Source organism: Cuculus canorus, chromosome 11 (genome assembly GCF_017976375.1).
Source record: "Cuculus canorus isolate bCucCan1 chromosome 11, bCucCan1.pri, whole genome shotgun sequence".
In the NCBI taxonomy this organism is placed as follows: domain Eukaryota; kingdom Metazoa; phylum Chordata; class Aves; order Cuculiformes; family Cuculidae; genus Cuculus; species Cuculus canorus.
The window spans coordinates 11,803,234-11,827,301 of record NC_071411.1 but is presented as its reverse complement, the minus strand read 5'-3'; the positions used below and the strand labels follow the sequence as shown (position 1 = coordinate 11,827,301).

The 24,068-nt window shown below is 41.5% G+C and overlaps 1 long non-coding RNA gene across 6 annotated transcripts; it reads right to left on the bottom strand.

Moving 5' to 3' along the window:
• Positions 1-1,932: 1,932 nt before the first annotated feature.
• On the bottom strand, positions 1,933-20,740 carry LOC128853313 (uncharacterized). Of its 6 annotated transcripts, XR_008451771.1 has the most exons (8): positions 20,584-20,740; positions 19,943-20,168; positions 18,639-18,837; positions 15,798-15,859; positions 11,327-11,430; positions 7,674-10,359; positions 6,571-6,636; positions 1,933-5,905 (listed from the first exon to the last, which is right to left on the bottom strand). It is a non-coding gene; the product is annotated as an uncharacterized LOC128853313 (long non-coding RNA). The 6 variants fall into 6 exon arrangements; XR_008451770.1 differs by having other exon boundaries at positions 1,933-6,636; XR_008451769.1 differs by having other exon boundaries at positions 1,933-7,829; positions 9,339-10,359.
• Between the last annotated feature and the right edge of the window lie 3,328 nt (positions 20,741-24,068).

The window sequence follows — 24,068 nt, the reverse complement described above, 5'->3', positions numbered from 1 at the left end:
CCCACTATGGTGTCGTATGGGAGATAATCACAGTGAAACACTGCAGGCACATGGGAAGGAGCGGTTTGCATGTCTGCGTATGCTGCAGCTGAGCAGTACTTTTGCCCAGGGTCACGTACCTGGCTTGCTCCCAAAGTCTCGAGGGGTTTCAGCCTTACAACCCCCTCCAGTCTCTGATTGGTGTCGTCACTCTGCCACCACGAGGCAAGCACAGCCAGCCCAGCATCTGTGGCACCAGACACAGGAGGAGGTAACACCTTCCGAAACTTCACAGTGTTGCTGCTGAAAGCAAAACAATAATTAAACCAACCAAACAAAACCACTACCAAAAAAAACCCAACAAACAAACAAACCAAACCCATAAACCAAACACCCTCCCCTCCCGATCAAACAAGTCACAGTTACGAAGTACACAAGGAGATCTGAGGAGAGGCTTGTTTCCCCACAGGTTACCAGGATGGTTAGATGGGAGAAGGAGGGGATGAAAAAGCAAGTGAGAAGACGAGGGCAGGGCAGGTAAGATCTACCCAATCTACCCTGGCATTTGGGTAGATCGTTTCTAGTCTCATTTTTTGCCACTGACTTCAGGGGAAGACTTAAATTATGAGAAAATAAACCTACTCCACACTTGCCCCATCATTTCTCATCATCTGTTCTCCCTGTTCTATGGAGATCTTCAGAACATCGACTACCTCCTGCTGTGGATGGGACTACTGTTAGCATGTTGGGATAGATATATACATGGGTTACAGAGTCACCAAGCCACAGGACAGCTGAGGCTGGTAAGGACCTCTGGGAACCATCTTGTTCCACTCTTGATCCAGCAGAAGCAGCTACAGCAGGTTGCTCAGGGACATGAGCACCCCACTGACCACTCGTCTAGCCCAGAATTCATCTCTAAAAACAGCCTGTCATCTCTTGGTGCTAACTCAGATTAAACCAATGGCTACTTCTTCCTATGGATCTGATGATCTGCCTTTGCCCTCTGCTTCTCATCTCTGGCAAAGACAGCACAAAAGAGGTAGACATTAGGAAATTTAAGTTCTTCTGTACTTTGAAGAAGCAGGGAAAGTCTGAAATGGGAAGGCTTTGGTGTCCCATATACCACACGGGCATCTGAGATCAAACCAGAAAGAAACTCAAACAAATCTTGAACATGCTGAAGGAAATTCACAGCGCTTTCTGCTGCCTCTTGTAGAGTGGGAGAATCACTGGCCACAAGAACAGCATCCCTGAATGCCCACGGGCAAACGCACCCAGAGCCCTGTGGCCCTTCATTGAGTTTGTGAGCAGCAGAGGACAGGAAAATAAACCCTGCAGCAGCGATGCGAAAAAAAAGAGGAGAGAGAAAACATGAAAAAAAGGTGTATTTGGAAAAAAAAAGAGGTAAAAGCTGCAGGTACAGTGGGGTGAGCAAGGCAGGCACCTTACTTTCCCCCCATCCCTGGCTTTACCAGCCAGTTGCCATAGAAACTCATTACCACACAGCTCTGGGGCCCCAAATTCTACCAAACCCTGCTGACACCATGGGAACCCACCGCTCCATCCCATGCTCTGGGAAAGTCTGCTCTTCCCCACTCCAATGCAGGTAGTAGAAGCACGATAGCTGCAGAGTGGTAAACTCACGCAGCAGAGTTTCCTACATGTTGTTTGTGCTACTTAATTTAAGTGAGGTACAGGTGATACTTTATTTTCTATCTGTATGCCCATACATGATAATAACATTATGCACAACATTTTCTGTGAATATACCTATACCACAGTACACCAGACAAAGTAAATATTGTATCAATGGAAAAGAAATAACAAAATATTAAACAAAAATCAATAAATGCTTTAAATCCTTATCCTTCTGCCTTATATAACTTTGTACAGGCAGTCAATAGAGTTTGTAGGAGCTCTGAAAGCAGGCATGCTGCAGCACTGAGCTGACCACAACTACTGTTGGAGCTGTGCTAGATGGAAAGAGGAGCAGATAACCTTCTCACAGAGATAGCATCATTTTCCTGGTGCCTGGCAAAAGCAGCAAAGAGAGAAACTGGATTGTTTTTTATAGCTCAGGCCTACATTAATCAACAATTAGTATTCATCTGGGTGCTTCAAACTGGCCCATTGCGCTGACTACTACCAGCTGTAACGCTGCTCAGGCTGTAGAACAGGCAAAGGAACCAACCAACAATTGAAATAAGTAAATCTTAGCTTGTTTCACGTTTTTCAGCTGGAGATATTCAGTGTTACCTCCATTTTCCCAATGAGGAAAATGGCAGTGGAGCAGATGGGCTGGCGGTACACTGGGTTTCTGCCGCACACCTTGTCTACCACACACATTGAAAATGCAGGAGGAGCCGCTGATGTTAAATACTTTTATATAGGTCAGTTCTCTTTCAAAAGTGGGTCCAGAATGAGGTTAGTAAGTCGATATTTACACATAAGATGATGCGCCCTGGTTTTACAAAGTGCTGAATACCCAGCGCAGAAGTTCCCTTGTGGAGCTCGAAACTTTATTTTTGGCACCTCATTTTATAAAAAGACCATCTGTAACAGCTCGCTGTAGCTGCCATGTAATTAATTCCAAGTTACATAAGCCATTCATGAATAAGCATTATTTTCCATATATTAAACTTGCAGAGACAGGTTTCAGAACTGAATTGGCATTTAGCAAGGTGGGCCTCAGAAATTATCAATTAATGCTCCTTGACATTTTATAAGTATATTAATTTATATTAAACATACTGCAGCTAACTTTGCATAAGATAACTCCAAGCCTCAGTCATAAACTAAAAAGACTTATGCCGTTCAGGAGCATTATGGCCACTTTTTATCATCTTTTTGACATAATACACATTGCATATGCAATGCAGCGAAGATAAACACATATATAAAGCAGGCAATTACCTCAGTTCACACGGACTATCATATTTATGACTATATGCAGAGGCTTAATATAATTCATTTACTCTAGGTGCTAGAGTCAATACATCATTATAAACCCACAAGCCAGGCTATGAGAGGCAGGTATCAAGATATGCTGCCATCCAGCTAAGTCAGCAAAACCTCATTACTCCTTTCAAAGGTAGTTAGTGGTGGTCAGGGAGAGACTGACGGGAAAAGCTGGATTCAGAGCCACTCACTGCCAAGCAGTGGCAGGGAATGCAACCAGGACACAGCAAGGAGAGGGTTAAATTTGGCTTCAGATCTTAAAAATCTTGTTCATTTGAAAAGGAAGTGTTCACCATGTCAAGTGAACATTGGAGTGGGCCATGGGAGGATATGTTTTTGCAGGGAGATGGTGTACTTTGGGCAGGGAAGTGACGGTGTCAGGGCTGAGCACAGGTGCAGTTCGTCCCCGTCCAAATGTTTCCCAGGCTCGGGTATTCATCTTGGGCTCCAGACGATGGAGAGACAGAGTCAACATGAATTTGAGCAGAACAAGAACATGGGAGATGCTGGAGGTGCGTTCCCAGTGCTGCCCACGGAACACAGCGCAGTTACCCCTCAAGACATCTCTGACCGGCTGCTGCTGACCTGGGTTTGCTCTTGCACTGGAACAGAAGCAGCAGTTTGGTAACACACATCATGGTTGCCTCACAAACATCTTTGATTAACGAAGAGGGATAGCTTCCACAGACACTTGGCCCATTGAAATTGCCACTAATATTGGTATATTACATATGACTAATCAGAGGCAATTAAGGCCTAATTATTCTTTCTCTGTTGTGCTCACTGCAATCACTCACACCACTACAAATGAGTGGAGGGTGGGAAGACAAACCTGCCATTTGGATTTCCTATCATTTTACATCCGATTTGATCTGATGCAAAACAGGGAAGGCGGTAAAGAATCAAATCAGAAAAGCCATTTAACCTCCCAGATTGAGAGGATGTATCATTCAAAATGCAGCATTTCCCAGATTCTCAGTTAAACGAGTATCAGCCTGTCATCTGACTTGAATCCCAAAGACATAAAGGCTGTAAAGGCACATATCTGTGACTTGACAATACAGGGAGTTTCAGATGAATGTTCAGTAAATGTAGTTTTCAATAGATATTTTCAGAAATCCAGAACTACTTTGGATTATATCTTCAACAATCATTGTCTATGCTATCCCATAACAAACATGAATGATTACTTTAGGAGATCAAACGTAATTTATTTAAATAAAGATCAAAGGGTGTGATAAGAAATGAGTTACAGAAACAGTGAAAAGAAACAAAAAGAGAAGGACTATATTATAAGAAACACAGCTGATACCTGGATATCATATCACTTTGGGAAAGGAAATAAGGGGGATAAATTAAGCACTTCCTTCTGTAAGTAAGTTTTAAAGTAATCTGATTACAACAGCTCCCACTAGCACCATTCCATGGCAGCAAAGAATAAAATCAATAATGAACATCAACGTTTCCATTTTGTTTAGTGGTTTTGTAATTCAGCCAGAAGAATCTGCTTTTCCTTTATAGCTTGGTCCCTCCCTTGGCCAGAACACCTCCAGCTGACGTATCCAGGAATTGTTCATTTATTGATGAGCAAAGAACAACACCGCTTCAAAGGTGACACCGTGGCGTAATTATTTTTGAGAAAGTATAAAGCTTTTAGGACTTACAGTTTGATTTGACTAATGCTGCTGGAGGCTTTGATAGAATTTAGTATTTTATGGTCATCTAACATCAGCATGCTGTTGCCTTAATCCATCCTTGAATATTAAAATCTCAAAGTAAAGACTAATCCTCGTTCCCAGTGGTTTAAACAGATAAAATAGAGAGGAAGTAGAACTCAAACCCCTGGTTTTATACATCAATGGCACAGTAAGTGGACACCAGGCTCTAGGTTCATCATTGACAGCTTTTCCTACAAGAGTTTTCAGTCACTGCTATAAAATAGTTTCCTTCCACTGAAAACAGAGTGGTGCAAAACTCATCTCAAGTCCATACCCGACAATGTGCCTTTCTATACACAAATAAGCCATCCCTGCAGTAACCCACACCTCAAATATCCATTGAGTTCCATGTCCACACAGCCGTCCACATCTGGGCAATGGTTTCCTGCATTTATCACTCCACTGATGGGGCTGGCAGTAAAGGATTTCTGTACCTCATTATGGTAATGCTGTTTTCATATTGCTAAATATCCCACCTTTGTATATCAGAAATCATACCAGAGAAAACTAACAGTGCTGCAGTTTCCTGAAACAAATAAATATAAGTCCATGGAAAATTCATGTTCTTTTCCTAAGAAAAGCATGTTTGCCTAAGTCCCTGCTAAACACTCAGAAAACCAGCTTTGCAATTTGACAGAGCTTGTGTGGCATCCCATGGGACTAGCAGAAAAAGGCAGGCTGTAGCTTTCAGCGTACAACCCCCTCCTCAAGCTCACTAGCTCTTGCCCTGGCTCAGGGATTGTCCAAACCCCACTGCTGGGTGCAGCTGCATAAGCTGCAGCTGAAGGATGCGAGTGGCTGGGGGCACGGGGGAAGGCATGGTGCAGCGACCTGCCCCGATCAAACCTAAGAAATTCTAATTGACTGGGGTTCAGACACCTGATGCCAGCTCAGGGGAGTATTAAGCATATTGCTGTTTCCCTTTGAAATAGTAGTTGTCTTTTTATATGTAGACATAATGAAAATTTATGTACTTGCTTAAACCCGGCACTGAAGAGCTGTTTTCTTCTCATAAGCTGCCATCTACCATTTTTTTTTTTTTATTCAGAGAAGGGTTTTTAAGAGGTGCAAAGTGTATATAAAATCTGAAATCATAGTAGGCTACTGAAGCTGGGCTAAGCTCACCACAACCAATACACTGAAGAACACTAAGTGATGAGACAGGCCAATGCCAGCCAGATCATCATTGCCCTCTGTCTCCACATCCTTCCTCTGGCATGCAAAGACCCCAGAGTGGGATGGTGGTGCTGCAAGTAAAAGCAACAAAAAAAGAGAGAGAGATTAATGGTTTTTGGTTTTTTTTTTACAATAGCTGCAGGTTTTCTGAATCCTACGTCCTCTAGACCACTTTGAAGATGCTCTGAGCCTCTGTTGAGCATAGGCTAAAGCAAGCACATTTCACCACACAGAAGAGCCCAAGCTGTCTCACATTGTTGGAGCAAGAAGACCTTTTTGAACCACTAATGAGCAAATAATTCACTTTCAGCTACAAACAGACAGTCTTCTGTAAACTCTCAGAATAATTCTGCACTGCACATGAGCCAAAAGCAATAAATGCTCTCCGCCCTGTCTTGACAATAAAGCTAATGTGCATGGTGTGCTTCATCAGAGAGCTCAGAGCCTTGTTAGCTTAAACATCCTTCAGCAGAATTTCAAAAGAGTTGGATTACACTCTATAAAAGCCCTGGCACCACGACTGTTAAATGACATGGCAGCTTCCACACTTACTGCAACCACTGGAGTAATTTCCTTCTTTGCAAGGGCACGCTCTGTAACACAATGCTGCTGGAGAAATCAATATCAGTGCTCCGTGCTAGTCTGCGTGCTGCTTGGGCTCTTTCGAGAGATTCAACAGCGACATAACCCTCTCCAACCCATGCAGAATATATTTCAAACATAACATATTGCTTACCTGGTGAAGCCATGAATTTGTGACAAGAAAAAAATCAAGACAGTTCATGCTGGCCAGCTGAACTCCCTAAGTGAAGGATAACAAACAGAGCAATAGTGTCAGGGGGAGCTGAGAAGAGTTTAACCTAATAAAATCTTCAACCCAGAAGCAGAACACAATTGAGACTAATGCCTCAATGAGATTGGCATTTGTTTCTTGAACAGAGATATTTTCAACACATAGGGTAGGACAGATTATTCACGTCACCTCAAGGGTAACATGGACATTTGTGAGCAAAGAAGCCTCCATTTGTGATCCCAGGAATGAAGAGATACAGTCTCCATCTGCCACAACGCTAATCACTTTTCTGTGTCCTTGGGTTTTGCCACTTCTCTATTTTTGGGGGAGAGGAACAAAAAGCTTAACAGAACACTTTCTGGGTTTTTTTCCAGTGAGAAAATAGGAACTGGTATGATCACAATAAATGGATACTTGTATAGATTAGAGATGAAATGTTTCCAGATTTAGAAAAAGACCTTTTTTCATATTCCATGTCTGCATTTCATGGTCCCCACTTTCTCACGCTTTTTACTGTTATTTCCCCACTGAGAAAAATCGAGAGAAAAACAGCATGAAGAAGAGGTCCTACCCAGATTTAAAGTAACAGTACGTTTAGAAAGCACTTGCTTTTTTTAAGGGCAACTCTTTTCAGTCAATTTTCCAACAGGAAAGACAGGGATATTTGCAGAATTTCTAATACTGCTGGTGTAACCAGACTCTGTCTTTACCAGTTGTATTACTGTATTTGTGATTGCTTCACCTTAGACAGTTTGGGTTCACACCCAGACTTCAAGACTTGCAAAACTACCAGCTGAGGGCCGCTTGGCTCCTTGCAAAGCACGGGCAGCCTTGGGAGCTGGAGGTCAGACAGCCCAGTAGGTTTCAGAGCCCCAAGAGATGCCACAGGGCTGGAAGCCCAGGCAGTGATTGAGAGATGAATGAGCTATGGGTTACAGACCATGGGGCATCCACTGTGCCACTGATGTGCACACCCACTTTTTGCATAGACATGGACCTGGTGGTAGCGATGTTTTGGCTCCCATCCATATCTAAAATATCCAAACCTCCAGAAATTGAGATCTCCATCTTATCCTGCCCCACATGGCCGTGGCTCATCGTTGTCCTGTCTGCTGCGGGTGGTGGTGGGAGGAGAGGTGATCAGCAGCACAACGGGGGGGGCAATCAGGAGGAACAGATCACAACAGGCAGCAATCTGGAGACTGTAAAAATGAATAGTTTGTGTTTCACTGATTTTGATGTGGTCATTTTGATCTGTAAATTATATAGCCAGCTATTTTTCCAGTTAGCCATTATTCTGTCAAGCAACCGGCTGCCAGTTCCAGCCCTCCTAACAATATGCATGGCTGTAAACCTTGAAAGCAGCTGTCTCCAAAGCAAGTCAGTTCAGGAAGAATAGGGAAACAAATTACATAAAAGCAGATTAACTTCTTTTTAACTTCCTTCGGGATATTTCCTCCTCACCGCCTCTGTAATCCCATTTTTTAAGGGAATTTGGTCTCTTTATTTGTTGTACTTATCAGTGTGACTTGAATTTAAAGCTTTATAATTCATGTTTCTGCCCATGGACCTGTTGCAATTAGAATGCTTGGGTTTTTTAAATGGCAGAACTGGCTCTTTGAGCGTTTTTCAGCCTGTTGCAGCGATACATCCTGGAGGAAAAAGACAGCCAGTGCATGCTTGATGCATTTACTTGAGTAGCTCCTCGGTGGGTAGTGGCAATGTTCTGGCAGTCTTGGGGTTTTCATTGTTTTCTCTTTTAACTTACATCTACTCGGATATATAATTCTCAGCATCTCACAGATGGACAGCACTGAACCAGACACACCTGCCAGCCACAGGCTGCGTTTAATCAGGACTGACACGATGGAAAGATACCACATAAGGACATTTCTAACAAGAATGATATTTCACAAAGGTCCAAAAAGTGTCATAATTTCTTCCTAAGGAAGCCAATTATTTAGAAGTGACTTCTAAAATAATGCTGAAATGCTTCTGTGTGCATTTCCTTACCTAGCTTCAGTACAATAGGCCTAAATGCAATATAGCTTTCCATACCCCCTCCATTCTGTTCAAAAAAGTTTATCTTTTGGTCTGAAAGTTAAAAAAATAGGGAGAACAGCTTACCAAGTGGCTAAAACGAGTAGGAAGCACTCCTGTATGGTGAGTGCTGCACACCAACGGCAGAACAGGCACCAGCATGAGGCCGGAGCATCCTGGCATCCAAGTGGGGTCTGGTCACAGCTCAGGCACCCCAGGCTGCACGAAAGGTCCTACCACTTCAAATCAAGTGATAAGAGCTTTATTTAGAGGATGTCTCTGACTTTATTCCATATCTAGTGTGAAGAAGTGGTCAAAGGTGAAGGTCAGGCGACGAAGCTGCACAGAAGTCCGGTGTGGGACCATAAAAGGGTGAAAAGCACATGGAGCCCTACCCAAAATTAGGGTGCTGCACGGGAGGGTGGGAGTCCTGGGTGACACATCGCTGAGGCCACAGGTATGAGCAAGAGTGTGGTTGGAAAGTGAGAAGAGTGGAGGACACGATGTTAGGGCTGTTGTTTTAGAAAGCCAGAGGGTACTCAGAAGTGGATGCAAAGGCTGCTCGGTGTTTGTGGCCAAGGTTCACTTATTCTTCCCTCTGTAAAGATCCTCCTCTCCTTTCCTTACCCAGAGAAAGACCTTGGGGCTTACAGGGGAGCTGCTCTACTGACCTGGCCTTGCCTTCCCTGGATCACAGGCAGCTCGCACTGCTTCTCCACTGCCATAATCCCATTGGGAAGGGCTCAGCACAGTGGAGGAGTCTCGAGGAGGGAGCTGGGCATCCATCCTGTTTTGATTTGCCAGGCTCAGTGCTCTGGGAAAATCGCGTACAACGTGGGAGGAGAGGAAGACTGGTCCCTTTGGGGAGAGCGAAAGATCAGAGAATTAAAAATTGAATGAGCTCCCTGTGCCCTCTGCAATTAAAGGGAACTTAAAAGAATTTCAATTTGGTGATATCATTAATTTCCCCTCTTCTTCCTCCCTCCTACTGCAGTTCAGAAGAGTCCTTTTCAACCGTTTATTGACTGTGTGATGAAAGACTGAGCTGAAGAGACCCTAAGAAGAGGAAAGTTTGAAAAGTTTTCAGCCCTTTCATCAGTTCTTTAAACAATGTTCAGAAAAACATGAGAGAAAGACTGTGTTTGCGAGAAACATTGTAATTACAGCTGCGTGCATTGGGCTTTGCTGTCCAAATGCGATTCAAATACTTGCAGCCCTATGCCTTGTGAAGATTTATTTTGCAATTTTGGCACAAACAAGGTTGTTAAGAAACACGTTTTTACTTACCCAGCTATTTCCTTTATTTACCATGGAACACAATTGCTTTAGTACACTTGATAGGTAGGAAATGCCACATATTATAGTTTAAAAAGAAATGTTTGTTCAGAGAACAAGCACACAGCATGAACCAGGGATTTTGGGGAGAGTGGAATCACACAGTATGCCAAGAACCTCCAAAATAAAACCCGAGCACAGTGCACCCCACACATTCTTGTTTCATCCAAGGAGTCTGCGCCTGTCAAAGAACTTACAGCAATGTTTTTTAACACGTCCATCTTGTTTTGCCAAAATTTCCATCTTTCTCAGGACCACACCTGAGAATTTCTGCCCTGTGTTTCTTTTCCTGTAATTCCTTGCAGTCTTGTCCTGTAGCTGGAGGGCAGCTGAATCTGGATAAGTCATAAGATTGTCCTGTAGATGACGGGAACAACAGAGGGATGGGTTTCAACACCAACATAACAACTAGTGTATAGAATGTTTTTGTCTGGGTCTACTCAAAAAACACAAAAAATCCCAACAGGAAGAGCTGCCAAGTCTTGCTTTTCATTACTCTTAAAATGGAAGAAATTAACAGAAATATCCTGAGCCCATCAAGTTTCCTGGGCAGAGTTTGCCCACAGAAAGGATCAAAGACTTCAAACAACTCCATTTCATTGGCATAGATGGATCAAAGGCGCTTTCAAAGTCTAGCCAGCCAAAAGACAGTGACAGGGACCAATCCCTAATCAAAAGTATGTGGATAAACATATGCGGTTTGCCGGTAACCTCTTATCAGAGCTTCCATCATGTGACAGCTTCGTTGTCATGGCAAGAGATGAAAGTCTGACAAGGAACTGCTCGCTCCTGGATGTGGTGGAGGAGAAGGCACAGCCATGTGCTCTCCAGCTAAGCATGGGGGTCAGCGCATGCAAACAGCTCCCAGCTTCTCACAATTACAGTTAAAAAGGAAAACCTCCAGAACTATAGACCTTGTCACCACACTGGTGTGAAGACACCAAGTCGGAGTCCATGGGGCAAGGCTGCCAGCTGGCTGCAAGCTGACAGCCCATGCCAACAGTGACCATCTGGGCTGCCCTTGGGACTGGCTGGAGAAGGCTCCTCTAAGTATTCATTTTTGTTGAGTAAAGCTTTTCTGACATACTGTTAAAATCTTCTGGAGTCTGTTAATCCATTGATACAGTGAGGGGCTGAAGGCACCTGACATTTGACTACTGCCCCGCAAACTTGGCAGTAGTTACCAGTAGGAAGCACAAGGAGGATCAGGAACTAAAAGAACGAGATCTGTGGGGCAGAACTGAGTGGAGCAGAAAGGGTTTAACATGGTAAACAAATTAGAAAGCAGTCCTAATTATTTCAGCAATCAAAAGCAATGACTTACCTTACACTAGGCGGCTACCTAGTGCCATCACAGACATTTTGCTTGTTTATCTTCTTGTCTTCTCAGACTAGAAGGAGAAAGTGGAGGACTCCATTCCTGGCCATCTGGCATTAGTGCAAAAAATACAGTAAGAGATACACAGTCATTAGTAACTCCCTTCTTGATGATAAATTCACACATATCTCAGATTTGTTTTTTTTTCTACTGACCCATGACTATGACCCTAGGAGATTGCTCCATTTACAATCCCAACCACAATCAGCTTACTTCAGATTTTTTATTAAAACTGTGGTTCTGACAGAGTAATTTTTCTCAGAATTAAGGATGTCATACTTTGGAGTCACAGGCAATGGGTCTGGCCGCTGTCCATGCTTTCCCTTGAAGGCTGCCCCTAGCATCTGCCATTGGTGTGACTCAAAGCTCCGGTAGCTGATGGTGGAAGTTCCCCAAAGAGCTCATGGACTGACCATCAGAGACAAGCCAGCTTGGCTTGGTGATTGGCAATACTACATTTTTCCACTATTGGCTTCCCTAGCACTACAAATTTAACCTAGATCTGGTGTAATTACATGATCACACCACTATATGTGGGGACCAAGTCACGGCTGTCCTGGAAGCTGAGTAAAGTACCGAGGTCAGTGTGAGATCCCTCACATTTCAGGCATGATGCTCTCTCCCTAGCAGCTTTCTCCCTTATATTCTTGTATTTGTCTCAGAAAGCTTGAAAAAAAAAAACCAACCCAAAAATAAGCTCCCATCCAAGTTTGATTCTTCTTCTCTCGTACAAAACTGCACTGTAAATTGCCCTCAATGCTGCTGTACAAATGAGGCATCTGCTGAGAGCACCACACACACGGGAAACAGTCTCCTAGCAATAAGGAAGATGTAAAAGCCCTCAAAATAGCTCCTCCTTCCATTTCTTTTCAGTGACTCACACTGTACAGTTTGGGTGTTTTGTTAGTTTGTGGGGTTTTTTTTACTTTCTTACAGCAAAACCACTCATACTGCATGTGTCAGGTGAAATGAGGCAAGGAAAAGGGTGCATGCGCTGCCTTCATTTAAGAACGCATGAGCATCCCAGATGTCCCACACAAAGCTGAATGCATTTCACATTTTCTTGCTGACATAAGTGAACAAGCTGTAAGTGTTGCAATGATTTGCAGTTACGAGGCATTTTGCACAGCCTGGGCAGGCTAACCAGCTCTGCTGCTTCCTACGTCGTACCAACACTTAGTGGATATGCTGCAAAACAGAAGGTAAATAGTTTTGAACGTGTCTTGTGTTTGGAAATCAGGAGGAACTGCACTCAAGGCAATGGAGTGATGCAGCTCTTAAATTGGTGTGAGGGAAGAATTATGTTGTCTGAGCTGACAAGGGTTTAGCAGCAGTGATAAGGGAAAAAGAAGCAGGTTTCCTGTGCCGCTTTTGGATTTACACCATCTCACAGCCGAGCTGCTGCGAAGGACTGTGGAACTGTCCAAGAAGACAATAATTATTTAAATAACATACACACCTAATTGAATGGTCAAATTCATGTCCAGCCCCAGGAGAACTATGTAGACATGTTTCTGGGAAACCCCCATAATTTTCTTATCTTTTTTTTTCCATGAATAACCCTCATCCTCTAATTCTGATTGAAAACTATCTAAAAATAGGTCCAGAGAAGAACTCTAATGAATTATGCAATGGACATATGCTCACACACCAAATCTTGATGTTTACTTCATCTGATGTCATGCAGAAGATTGAAGCTTGGGACTGTGCTGGGAATGATCCCAGATATGCTGTAGGATTCTAGGTCACATCACTTCATTTCTGATCAGGCGTGGGAGCACCTGGGAGAGCAGATGGCTAGACAATGTAGCTATCACTGGTGGTTTTAATTTTCCTGGATTAAGAAGCAAGTACTATTCAAGTAGTTTGATTTGCTAAAGACACAGCAGCAACCTCAGCACAAGAAAACCTTCCAGAGCTTTCATGACAAACTGCTTTCTCACAATTTCTGGCAGGACTGCAAATCTACAGGCAACTCATTCACCACTTTCCAGTTATTGCCATTTTTATCGTACATCTCTAAAAAATATTCTGCCAAAAAGACAATTTAAAATCTAGCTTCCAACCATACCAAATGCAGTGTGCTTTCTCCAAGTGTGACTCTAAACAAGGAGAGAATAAAAATCTTCTGTGTTTTGTAACTCTTTGCAATTATGTCTCCTTACCACTGTGCATCCGCAGCCTTGAGATCTGCTAGCTGCACACCTAGGTTGATTCCAGAGAATCCTCATCCAGCATTACCTTATTCAGAGAATATGCTGCATACCACCATCCTCACCCAGGTGAGCTGGCTTGCAAGCCAACAAATTAGCTGCTGTCTCCTACACTTTGGTCAAAAATGCAGCTGGCGTGAGCTGGGGCTACTCATGAAAGTCACAGCTGGCAGCACCAAGCCTTAAGAACTGTTAATTTTAGCAACAATCTCTCACTAGGGCTGAACTTGGGGGAATCGCGTCCTGAGCAGTAAATAATGAAAGAAGTGTTATCCTGGAGAAAGAATTGCTTATCTTAACACACTACAATTCTGTTCTGTAAGTAATTAATTAGCCAGTAGTGAAAAAGAGCACTATCTAAGAGAAGGATACAAGGGGATAAACTTATTCCTAGTATAACACTAATGCCTTCCATGGAAATACATTAGGAGTGGATTTTGTCCAGTGTGGATGTACAATATATAACAACTTCATCCCTAAACCACCCAGACAGATGAGAAGATTATCATGAGGGTTCCCAGATTTAGAATTCATAAATGAATTTCTTGGTTCTCTATAAAAAAGGGCATAGCAGGATTATGCAGAGAAAATGACACATTCATATACCAGGTTTTAGTTAGAAGCAGATTCAAGATAAAATTAACCAGTGGTAGCAAATGTATCATAATAAAACAACACCGATACTAAAAAAAGGGGGGGGGGGGGGGAATTACTCACTTACTTTCACACCTATCAAATTTAGAGGAAAGAAAAAAAATCTACAGTACCACTGTGTGTATTATCAGGACAGTCAATGAGACATGAAACAAGGACGAACTCCATTTGCCTGGGCAAAAAGCCCAGTTTGGAAGTAATTGCTGTAGTGGTGTAGCAGCTGCAGATATAGCCAGATCAAATCCAAAGATCAAATGCTTATTTCATTTTGATAAAAGTCATTAAACCACAAATCAACTTACTTTGGAGTACAGTCAGGAAATAACTCTGTATATACCATCTGCACATAACTCTCCCATAATAAATTAAAGCAGTGACAGCAGCTTTCTTATGTGAAATCCCCAAACTTATATTTCATTAAGTATCAACATTTCTCATTTAGGTTTTATTTAGCAGATAAGCCACCAGACCATGTTTAAAATCAGACCAGAGGATTTCTGAGCTGAGAGGGGGTGTTGAGACCGTCTGCCTCACTTGACAGCTCAGGACCAGGCTTTCAAACGCACGAGACATCTCTCTGCTTTTGCATCTCATGATGATAGATAGAGAAAGGAATAGCATTGAAGCCTTACTATAAAATTCTGGAGGCACCAAGGATGCTTTGGAGGCTATCAAAGATAGTCAAAATATAAGCAAGTGAGAAAGAAAAAAAAATTGTAGAATGTAGTAATTGCATTGGAGCAATTTAATTACTGAAGTGCACTTTTTTCAATACATTAACTTGGCGATTTAATCAGTCTATGGAGAGTTTCTGGACATCCATTTGATAGAGCTGCTCAGCAGGCACAGCCTGCACAAAGCTGGTGTAACACCAGCAAAATGCCCCAGAGCACTCCTTGGGTTGGTAGAGATTTGCCACAGTGGGTACAGGTTGGGAAGGAGGATTTCGTAGCAAGCTTTCTACTCCTCCCTGCTTTGATTTGAAGGTTAGAGAACACTTCATTAATTAGATGATCCCAATACAGACCATGATGCTACCATGCATCATGGTTTCTCAGCAGGCTGATGCAGGTTGTGTCACAGAGCCAATACAAAGTTAATAGCCTTCCTGCACTTATCTAGCCTTGCCTAAACTCAAAGTAATCAGGACTATATTATGAGAGTCAAATTATAAGAGTCTCAGTCTTTTTGGATAGCATTTTATTCTTCTTTTTAGTTCATCATTTAGAATTTAAGAGAATAATTTTCGTAGTAATGCACATCTCTGCCAGAATCTGTGCCAGTTATCTATATCTACAAAACAAATTTCAGCTTTCAGGTTGTGATTATGGCAATCAATCTCAAACTGTTACCTGTGCCCTTCAGAAAGTTTCTGTATTACTTATTGATGGATTTAGAGCTAAAAAGATCACTATTAAATTCATGATTAACAAAAAGTTGTCAAGATAACATTAGCCCAACTAACGCATAGATTGTGAAATTTTCATATAAATTCTTTTTTTGGTGGTAGTTGTTTTTTCTATTTCCCTGCTGCAGAAAAAAGGACTCACCTCCTGGTCCTGTGTTGAGCTGCCACCACTCCTGGGTTGGTGTTCTGTCCTCTGCAGAGGGCCTAAAGAAGAGTTTGGTTTGGGTTGAGGAAACCAATACTCACTTTTGACCGTCGTCTGCTATCTGACACATACTCTTTTAATGAGTTTCTCTTCCACCTGCATTAATGATTTGATTAGAAATTTTTGCCATATAAGTGAGAATTACTTCTAATCTTCAAATTATTAGACTTCTTAGCATCTAGGAATGATTTTTGAAGATAAAAAGGAAAGTAATAAATTAGTTTTGAAATATTCTTCTGAAAACTAATGTAATAGTATAACCATTGGATTTTTTAATAAAACCTCATCAATTTGAAGTAATATATTTATATTAATGGATTCTCTGCCTATGCTAAGCCTCGAGATGTTCTTAATTCAAGCCAAACTTTTCAAATATTAACTAGGAAGAAAGGGAGTTAGTCTACAATGCACAGTCATCAGGAGACCAAAACAAAGTTAGTCTACCAAAGGTGATGATATTAATAATGACATTTATGCTGCAGGAATTTAATTAGACCGAAAAAGAATTTGTAGTAAAGATGTCACAATAACTCAAAACAAAATGAAAATCAGTCCAAAGTCATTCAGTCCTTAATTACTTCAGGAGCAGTGGATTAAAGATAAACTTAGAAGAATCAGTAGAGTGATTGACTATTAGGGGCCACTAGAATGTATAATGTCATGTTAGATTTTTCACTTTTTGATGCTTTTAGCTAAGACAAAGTGTAAAGTATTTTTTAAAATAGAGGAGCTGATTTTTTTTTTTTTTTTGCTTTTAATAAACCTAATGACAGTCACAAGCCTTGGCTGTTGGCATTGATTTTTTTCCTAAACATAATGAAACAATGAGCTGCATGACACCTTTGTTATCCATGGAAAATGGCAACTCTGTGTACAGACAACATTCATTTTATATGTACTGCCTTTTGAAAAATGAAGTGCAAAAAACTGTTTCTGATCATCCACAATAAGTTATTTTCTTGGCTTGTTCCGTGCAAAACACATGAAAGGAATAACAAAGTAGAACGTTCATAAAAGAACCAGGAAGATTTTCAAGCTCTGTTGATTGATCTGTATGTGTTCACATTGACATAAGAAGAAAAGGAATTTTTGCAAAACATCTTGCAGTGACCAGTAAATGGATTGTAACACCATGGGACTCTGGTAGAGCTTTTCCTGCTGAGCCCTCGTGTCCTGCCTTGTGTCAGGGGCATCTAGCTGCTTCCTAACCTCACTGATGTCAACAGCAAAGTCGCACTGACTTTCAACTTTAAGCTCAAGACATAATAAATCGACCAAGCAAAAGTAGAAGCCAAACACTAAGGCCATGCAAAGGACCTCATTTTATGTTCTTATTAAATCAGGAGACTGAAGGAGGAAGTAGGTTCATTGAGATCAAAATCCTGGGAAGCTGCCATCTCCGACCAGGAAGTCCTGCATCAACCAACATCTGCTACAGATCCTCTCCCTGACTCAGGTACCAAAGCAAGTTAGGTAAGTTGCCAATTCTTCATCTTCAAGTAGTATTAATTTTAAACAAAAAGTAGGTAAAAAGAAAACTTGCAGAAAAAAACAGTAAAGTACTATCTGCCTGATTCGGTGCATCTTGCGGGATGGCTCTCATGACCCGTTTTGATGTCACACAGTAGGTTTTCTTTTACTTTGTCCCAAGTGGAACAGACTCAGCAGATCATGGAAATTCAAAATTAGGAAGAAAATACATTTAGTACGAAAATGTAGCATTACATAGATTGCAAACATCCTAACAGTAATAGCAGAGGCTATTTTGAGAATGTTATTCAACTATATTCCTGCTTTAAAAAAATTCTATATCAAACTCTATCTAAAACAAAAAGACAACAAAGAAATCAAACCAGCAGCTCTCACTAATTTGCATTCAAAGTGGTTAATTTGCTAGATTGGCTAATGGATTGCTTTTTATTGTAAACTTCATGCAACTATATCAATACTCCTTTCTAATCTAAAGAAATACCCAACAACCGTACTAGATTCCTATTGGCACACTGCATCCCTGCAAACACCTACAGAGCCTTATTAGCATCAGCACCAGTATTTTAAATAAAAGCAAAGCTGTACTTGCCTAACATTAAAAGTATGGTCTTAAACTGTCCATCTTCAAAAGTTCCTCTCTCTCTTTGTCCTTACTCAAGGACAGAGACATTTCCCCATCTTTAGGATAGCTTAAAATGCTGTTCTCAGCCTTTTGGTGCTCGGTGCATATGGTGCTCCCCATGCCATTTCCCATTGCAATCTTTCTGCCACTTTCCTCGCTGGCCTCAGGCTTTCTGTACAGGTGCTGCAGCAGACTGCTTCTTTACTGCTGATTTGTGCTGTCGTTATTCACTCTCTACTCTTCTCCTTGGCTCATGTCATGCTGTTCTCTTCTATGCTGGATTTTTAAACCAAAGTATGAACAGCATCCTTCAAAAAACAAAGGGGGGGCAGTGTTAAATCCAGTAGGCTTTTCTTTAGACCTTCTATAGGGTTGAAATAGGTTGAAGGTTTTTAGACTTGTATCTAAACATTTGTCATTAAGGGAAACAACAAATTACGTTACATACATCAGTGGTATGAAAAAATGCTGTGAGTTTTGGAGCAGGATTCCCACAGCCAGTCAAGAGACAGAATTTATCTCACTGGTGCATAAAACAGATTACTGTTTCTTCTAACCTCATTTTGTTTTGGTTTCCTTATTAGAATCAAAAGAGATTTCTGAGTGAGGAGCCAAACCATAGTGTCAGTCGGTGATGTGTAACTTGCAGGGAAGACAGCACTTACACCCATCTCCTCAGCAGTCTTGTGACACTGGTCCAGCAGTGGTATGAGGGGGATCAGTTGTCAAGAAGGCTTAGCAGGACGAAGGAAAAGACAGTTCTTCTATCATGAGTAGGCAGGGAAGTGCACAACCACAGCAGATGGCAGAGAAGAAGCAACACACAGTGGCTTGTGCTGGCTGACTAGCTGTCAGCTGGCATCTCTGGAAAAAATAACCAAACTGCCATATAATTACATAGAGTTCTCATACTTTCTTTCTCCTTGCATAGAGAATCCACCTTCATAACTTTTGGAGGACTAAAGGCACAAAAATAAAGGCATTGCAACAGCACAATGCACTGGCCAACTCCTGATGCGAAAAATCAGTTTGTGCTTTGCTAGGCAGTAGCGTGGCTGGACCACTGCTGGCTCCATCGCCAGCTGGTTTAACAGAAGCTCAGACTTCTCTGCCCGGCCATCTCTTTCACCACAACACATACCTCAGCAGCACTACGCATAAGTCTCATACTCTTGACATCAAGGTCCAAGCTAGAGCAGAGAGTTTAGAGCTTAACAACTTATGTAAAATTAATTACCCGTTATTTGACAAAATAAATTGACCTTAAAATAAAGTTTCTAAAAATGCAATTAGTGTCATTCTTTAAAATTACTTTCTGTACACAGTATCAAGTTCTTTCCTGCCTTACACCTCCTCTAATGCTGTACTCGGCGAGTATGAGACAGGGAAGAATTCAACATCTAATATTTAAGTGGCATGTACTTATTTCCCTAGAGAACTGACCCAGTCTAGAACATTGGCTATTTATAATAATTCAAAAATTAATCATGAGGCAAAGGGGTAGAAAGGCTGTTAAGAAATATTATATTTGTTGATAAGACTAGAAAAAGTAATACAACTGTGCATTCTCATATAAAGTTACCTTTATAGTGTATTTTAAATTGTTACTAAAGCCACGCATTACCCATAACTAAGGCAACTCCCCAAAATAGGCACAGCAATGCTGCACGATCAGAGCTGTGAGACAGCACAATGATGAGAACGCGTATTGCATCTATGACAGCAGCCCTGGAGAGTTTCCTCTTGGAGGGAACTAGCTGGCTTACTTCAAAACAGCATCTAGCACGGACAGGCAGACAGCGAAGACCAAGAGCCAACAACAGAGTGAAGTTATTTGGCAACACAGAAGGGCCCTGAGTCATTTCTTGGATCTGGTCTTTAAACACAGTGCGACAGTCGGAGCAAGTCAGGTTCTGGAAGAGCTTCACAAGGAGCAGACAATGGATAAATGTGCCAAACACCCTCCTACCTTGTAACTGCCTTGTTCTCCCATTGCTTAGTCTTGCCTGTTGCTGCAGTTGCTGTCAGCTGACCGCGTGCACTATGCTGCAGCTCTGGAGACAATTTTTGTTATTTTGAGTGGTGAGGTGAAGACACTAGGGAGTTTTGATTCAAAAGAATCTACAATAGTTGACGAAAGCTCTGATTAAGCTGACTCTGCTGGATGATCCTTCTGAATTACACCTGGATTTCACCTGGAGTAGAGGAAAGATTAGAAATTTCCTACCATTAATTCTCACAAATATAGATTTTCAAGCATTCCTTATAAGCCCAAAGCATCACTTGCTAATGAAACTACTTTTCACTCTGCCACATTCAAAGTAGGCAATCGCAAAAGAAGGTGGTTGTGGTCAATATTACCCCACGGCTGTGCATCTCAGCACCTTGGAGCTGGCAGGTGCACAAATTGTGGGGCACACGCTTAGAGTTTGCAGGAACACCTGCAACTGGAAAGCAAGAGACGTCATTTCAAAAGGAACTAAAATTCTTTCATTCTCTCCTTGTTTTCTTGGTAGCAATGAGCATTTGCCCCTTTTCACTCCCCTTGCTAACTTTTAACAGCAGAGAAAACCATCAAGGAATGAGACTTTTAACAGAGAGAGAGCTTACCTGTGCCAGCAGAGCAAGACTCAAAGTGTCTGCACCAACTTCTTATGATGAAATATTGATAGAAAATACTGTAACATTAGAAGTTTAAAATCACTTGGTTCTTTATATACAAATCTTTTTTTGTTCATAAGACATTATAAATTTTCGATCTTCTGGGTTTTTTTCCTGTGGAAAAAAAAAAAAAGAAGAGGAAATAAAATGAATTCAAAGAATTTTCTTGCACCAGAATTACTCAAAACCATGATCGATGTTCTTCTAACAGGAGAACCTGAAGAAATCAAAATGTTTTCATGAAAAATTCATTGAAATAATATGCTGACAAAATAGTTTTTCAGTCAAAACCTTTCACTGTGTCTACTTAACGTGATACATCTATGTTCAAAAACTTGTTTCTAGCATACCAGAAAGGCAGTGGGTTTTTTTGTCTCGCTTAGCTGCTTTTTTTTCAGAATAAGCTCTAGCTGTCCCCTGAGGTCTCTGCAATCACTTTATGGGGCTGCATAAACTCTCCGCTTCTCTTACGTGTGCTGAATCGACTCATACCCTAACTGTAGGGTCATGATGGTGCTCCAGTCCGCAGCTATCTACCCAGCCTCGAGCCTGGGAGATTTCTCAGCTGCAGAACAACAGATGCAACTATGCTACTGCACCTCCTAGTTCAACATCCAGGTAGAGACAATCCCCTTCGTGACCAGAAATTCCAGTTGAACACAACCATGGATGCCCAGCCAAGGCTCCTGTCCTGTACACCAGCACTGCAGAACAGCAAGGTTTCCAAATACCTTTCTGAAGCAAATGTTTTGCTCCACCACTCGACAGCTAATGGTCTGATGAAGTTTAAAAGTACTGTATGCTGATCATTAGTAAAAATTACCATAACCATATAATGACTGAGATGAAAGAATCAGGTGGCATCCCAGGAGCCATCAACTAATTATTTGGCATATAATTAAGGACATAATTTATTTATTGACCTCTTTGTCAAACTATGCAGAGTTCTAATTAATTGAAAAAAGCTGAAACTATCAAAGGTGTGCTGTAGTTTTGTTTGGCCAACTTTGACAGAGAATTGGTATGTACGTTCTCTCCTGCACACTGTGTAGAGTTTAGTGACACAGATCAAGAGGAAACAGATCACGAAATGCTGCTAAGATGAACTTTGCAAGATTATGTGAGTAAAATATTATTGCCTGAAACCATGCCACCCTTCTGGGATAACATCCAATCTCTCATATCAAGCTACATAAACTGGGGTAATGAGTGAGAAGCACCTCAATGGTTCAGGAAGAGGGACTCATCAGTCAGCATGTGACATGCTGTCATCTTGGTCAGAGGCACACAGATTTCTAGCCATGAAGGAACAGCTTGCCTTTGCACAAGGGCCTTTTGGATGAGTGGCAAAATCCAAAGGGCAGCTAAAATAATTATCCTGCTGTCAAAGTTTCTCATGTGTGTTTTCATAGTGTGAATATAGCTCAGAGATTCAAGAGTCTTTTTTAGGCTCTTCAGGAATAAATGAAACCTTCTATTATCCTCTAAGGTGTTTCGAAGGAAAAACTGTGCACAGATTGCAACCGCACCATGCAGCCTACAAGCAAAAGGAAAGAAAGGGTAGCCAAAGTGGAAGACACCTTCCCATATAGAACATGCTTACTTCTTTCCTTGAGCATTCTCTTTCTCAATTGCATCTTTTATTGACAGATGCAAAGCAAGACTAATGAACTATTGATAACACTGGCACAAAGGATTATTAGACAAAGCAATTTTATTTTGTGGGCATTGATTTATATGTCACAACCACAGTACAAATGAAAATGGTACTTTCGATAGATGAGCTTGAATGCTAAACAGGTGGCTATCCTGTTTACTCCTAATACCTGGCCTAAATGCACCTACAGATATATTTCTGTGTACCCCTGTATACTTTATATACCTATAGATACTCTTGCAGATTTTCTAGATAATTAATGGTATTTGGAGAGGAAGCAAAAGCAACCCAAACATTAAAAGAGGGATGCTGTTTTGAAAGGGCACAAAACTTCACAAGACGTCATACTGAAGAGTTTTAATTTGAACAAGTGATTACCAAACTCATACACACAAAATAGATGTCCAGGCACAGAGAGAATCTGCAAGTGAAAATAAGTGAAAAGAAGAGGCTTGTCCTTAAGCAGCCTGCAATAATTATGATTTTTTTCCTGGCCTGAGAAAGAGTGGGCTAAAATAGGAGGACAGGTTTTACCATTTTACTGCTGGAACAACCACAGACTTGTCTACCATCAGTTCATGGAGACATCCAGAAACTTTGTCCACAGCCTCTTGGAGAGCTGGAGCCTGTCCAGAACCAGCGAAGCTGCTGATTAGCATCTGTGAGGAAATAAACTCTGTCTGATCCTGAGAATCAGGCAGAAGTGGCATCCAAATTTTAATTCTCATGTTCTGTGGTATTCATCTGACATTTAATTTGATGGCAGCTGCTGTGTTATAGGACTGTCTTAACCCAGATGGAATTATAAAAACAGTAGTGAAATTTGTCCCCTTACCTGGGTGAATGGAGAGTGAAATTTCAAAGACTAAGACACAGAGACCTGCTTTTGCTGGCTTTCCAATGGCAAACAGGTAGTCAGCACCCATGTTTTGCCTTAAAAGCTTCCTCTATCTCTCCTGGTGAGTAATCAATCATGTTGTAAAAAGAACTGCCATTGGCCTCTCCACCATCATGATTAACACTCAAATCACTCCAGATTACAAGCTCAGATAAAACAACAGGAAAGGCACGTACAAAAGAAGTGATCTGACAATGTCAGGGCAAGAAAAAATTCCCAGGATTTCCAAGAGAAGAAAGTTCTATGGGCACTTTCAGCCTGGAAAAGGGTAAGATATGACTGTACGTAAGTGAACTTTTAGAGGAAAATGGTTTAATATTTTTTTTTAATACAAGCCACAATGAGAGAACACATCCCCTGCCTTAGGCCCTTTTAAACATGACACTCAAAAGGCATCTCCAGTACTCCAGGGATTAAATTATTTTCCGAAAGCCAACTCATTCCAATTGTTATTACTGGTATAAAGCTATGAGGGTTTTTGCTTCCCCCTGCCTTTTTTTTTTTCTTCAGTGCTAGAAATAGATTAAACTGGCACTTCAGGATGCTGAGCTGCAGTTTCAGCTGAGCTCTGTGGTTCACAGAGATTTATCAAAAATGACAAGATTCAACATCTAGGAGATGTCTTATAGTGCCCAGGAGCTCAAAGAAGATGCAGCAGTTCCAACAGTAACCAGACAGAAACAAGGGAAGTGTTAGAAAAAGAACCCGTGTAGTCCTTGAAAATCAAAGGTCCAACATCAATGGGAAGATGCTGTGCTGATCAGCACTGTCCATTAGTGGGCAAGAAAGAGTCACTGCCTGCCTCCTCAAAATGAAAAAAGCAGGGAAAGCTGCCCTTCATTTCAGCTCCGAAGGCTTTTATAAACTTCCTCACAGTTA